The sequence below is a fragment of the Ochotona curzoniae genome, unplaced genomic scaffold, assembly GCF_017591425.1.
Source record: "Ochotona curzoniae isolate NIBS_2020 unplaced genomic scaffold, NIBS_Ocur_1.0 scaffold_1852, whole genome shotgun sequence".
NCBI classification, from domain to species: domain Eukaryota; kingdom Metazoa; phylum Chordata; class Mammalia; order Lagomorpha; family Ochotonidae; genus Ochotona; species Ochotona curzoniae.
This window is the reverse complement of record NW_024467087.1, coordinates 30,716,981-30,720,554: the sequence shown is the minus strand read 5'-3', so window position 1 is coordinate 30,720,554 and position 3,574 is coordinate 30,716,981. Positions and strand designations below refer to the sequence as shown.

Below are 3,574 nucleotides of genomic sequence, written 5' to 3'. Positions count from 1 at the left end.
AAGAATTCACAGATCAGAAAAAATAAATCCTTGGTCAGACTATGCATGTTTTTCTGATTCTTGGTGCAGAAAATATGTTCAGCCGACTTATACAAAACTGAACCCAGGGAGTAAGTACCACATAGACAAGTAGACTTGAATGTCATCAACAGGGACAATAATTAAATCCGGAAGACAGATGATGCTGACCCTGACACAGTCACCCCATGGCATTTAGCATTGTTCTGCTTTGGTGGTGGTAGAATTTCAGCAAGAATTCTGTGCTCTGAGCAATCAGCATGCAGTTGCTAATCTTTCTTGATAGCACTTTGTTTAGTTTTTTTTTTTTTTTTAATATATAGTCAAGCAAAAGGTTGACAGCTTTTACTTTTTAAACTAACTTATCTGCTTCTCTTATAGTGAGAATGTACATGTGTTCCTTTAGATCTCTAACAGTTCCTCTAAGAGAAGACAGGGTCTCATTTGTGCAATGGTGAAAAAGTCCAAATGGAAGCTTTGAGGCAAATGGGAAATCCTTTGATGTGCAAATATGGAAACAGATATTACAAAAGAAGCCAAAGTTATGAGCTGCAAACCAGATGAAGATTAGTGTTCCTGGGGTTCATACTGGGGAGTGTATTTAGGATTGCATAATGCTTCATGATATCAACAAGAGCAGAGAAATATATGTGACGAAGATAAGTTGTTCTTTGATGTGGCATTGCATTTTTTGGTGACTCTAACAAGCCAAATAGAGAATAGGAGAACCTAAAGATTTGTGCTGAATAGTATTAACTCACTCTTAAAATTTGGTGATAAACAAAACCAGGAAATGGAAATTTGTTGATGGTCACTTTGTACCTGTGACTTTATATATGTATTTTTTTAATTTTAATTTTTAATTTTAAATTTTATGGTACAATTCCCACCCCCCAAATTCCCACTCACTGACTAATTTCCCCATATTGTTACAATAGTACAGTCCTTCATAAGGAGTTATAATTCCATTCCTTCCTCATAATGAAGATGAATAAATGAAGACTCAGAGAAGTTAAACAATACAAAGTAAAACAGTTTGTAAGTGACAAAATTGGATTTGATCTTAGTTTTATCGTATTCTATAACTTGTATGCATCCCACTGTAACCTTGTGGCAACAGGATTTTTAACACCATTTTGTAGCCCTACTACACTTTTGTCTTCTGGGTTCCTGCTATGGTCACAGGAATAACAAAAGGTTCTCACTTTGGCGGCACATACACCAAAATAGGAACCATACAAAGAAAATTAGCAAGGTGCCTGCCCGAGGATGACACACAAATTTGTGAAGTGTTCCCTATTTTTAGAATACAGGGGCCTAAATTAAGGATTAAAAGGAGCCTATGTATTCCCTAAGTGTTACAAACACCTGAAGCTTAGATGACCCGTGTCTGTGTGACACTCCAAGACGAAATGGTGGCCATCTTCACACAGCAACATGGAGAATCTCACATTTGAAACATAAGAACAAGGAGGAAATTTATTAAGAACTTTGGATACAACTCTCAGAAAGTTCCATTTGTTATTTAAAATGTACCAACTTCACACTCAAAGAAAAGTTAGAATGGATGTGTAAAGTACATTGACTTGCCAACACAAACACTTGAGAACAAACTGAACAAGCGATAGCTACATATCTGATACTTTATTGCAAAACCCCCACAAATAAAAGTATTGTCATCCATAATCCAGAAAATAAAAGAAATAGCATAAGGGATAAGGTAACAATTATGAGAGTTATTTAGCTGTAAATTGGAGAAGAAGCCAGATTTAACTCTGATTAATTAATTAAGTCTTGGAATAATTGTATTTTTTAAAAAAGATTTATTTCATTATTTTTATTTGAAAGGTGGAATCACCTAGAGAGAAAGAGACACACAGACAGATTTTCATTAACTGGATCACTTCCCAGATGGCTACAATGGCTGGACCTGAGCCAATCTGAAACCAGGAGTCAGAAGCTTCTTTTGGATCTCCCACAAGGAAGCAGAGTCCCAAGGACTTGAGTCATCCTCTACTGCTTTCCCAAGCCATGAACAGGGAGCTAAAGTGAAAGTGGAATAGCCAGGACATGAACTGGTGCTTATATGGGATGCCAATGCAACAGATGGAAACGCAGCACACTACACAGCACCAGTGACCCTTTGAACTATTCTATAAAATAAGAACTATTATCATTCATTTTGAAGCTAAGGAAAATGAGGTGCAACATGTTAAAATAAATTTTTCAAGATGATTCAGCTAGGACACAAGTGAATTCAAACTAAGTTTGGTGATAAAGCGTCTCTATTTGTATCGTGGAATGATGCCTTAGAAACATAAAGAATAGAAGTCAGGTATTTCTTATGGTAAATGTTTACAACATGAATAAAAGGATAATAAAGAAAGATAAATTATTTAATTTTCAGCCTATATTCTTCCTATGATCTTGAATTTGTTCATTTGTGCTCTTTGTATGCCTGCCTCTTGATCTTTAGAGTATTATCCAATAAAATCCTTCCTTAATCACTCATGTGTTGTTAATCCTTTCCATTCCCCTGTCAGAGTGGTCCTCCCTTATAACCTAACAATCACACACAATTATCTCACTGCAGTTCTAAAATCACATCTGGCTCTTCATCATCTCTCTTTATTCCAATTAATTATTTAAGACAATCTAAAGTCCCTAACAAATCTTTGAATCTATTTTATCTTACTGTTTATCCAATCAGAACTCTGGTTTTTGCCTATGAATGCATATTTTTCTATTGAGTTGTGGAGGAGATTTCCTCAATGCAACGCAATGAAACGGAACAAGTGTGTTGGCAACACGTAAAGAGCTTTCCTACAGACAGTAAACCACACTTCTGTAGGTGTATACAGAGACCATAGTGTCAAGTTTCTGACTGCAAAGTGAAATGAATATGTACTCTTGTAAAAAAAAACTAGAAGGAAAGAAAGAAGAAAGGAGCAGCGTGAGTGGAGAATGTGGGCAAGAGGGAGAGTATCTGTATTTCAATATACATGAAATGTGTTCACTTTATACAAATAAATATTTATGGGGAAAAACATGAGCCACAGAGAAGCAGAGTTGAATGGGGACCCTAGTCATCATTAGTCAAACACCCTCCTCCTCCCACATTCTTCAGAGCACAAATGTAAATCTCAGAAACATCTTAAACTTTGTATCTCTCAATTTCCACTCACATACTGACCATCACTTTGTAAGCCCAGATTCACGTCTCTCCTTGCCAAACCTTCTCTCTTGTGGGTAATGAGCACCTGGATGACCTTTTGCCTTGTCTTTCTTATCCATTTTCTCAGCAGCACCTATGTTGTGCAATCCGTCAATAAATGTTCTTTGTTGGTGACCTGACAGATACTAGAGATAGAAGAGTCCTTGGCTCCTCCAAACTCTGCTAATGTTTGCCCTCACATTACATTTGCCACTCAAGATAATAATAGACCTTTATTCAGCCCAGCTCTAGTTCGAATCACAGTCTTTTTACAAACTCTCTCATTTCTCTGTGACATTCAGCTGCTGTGATTTCACTCATTTCACTCAGATCATTGATTCT

The 3,574-nt window shown here is 36.5% G+C and overlaps 1 non-coding gene across 1 annotated transcript; it reads left to right on the top strand.

Annotated features, from left to right (window-relative positions):
* The first annotated feature begins 1,215 nt into the window (after window positions 1–1,215).
* LOC121169570 lies at window positions 1,216–1,322 on the top strand. Its single transcript, XR_005885872.1, has one exon. It is a non-coding gene; the product is annotated as a U6 spliceosomal RNA (small nuclear RNA).
* The last annotated feature ends 2,252 nt before the right edge of the window (window positions 1,323–3,574 follow it).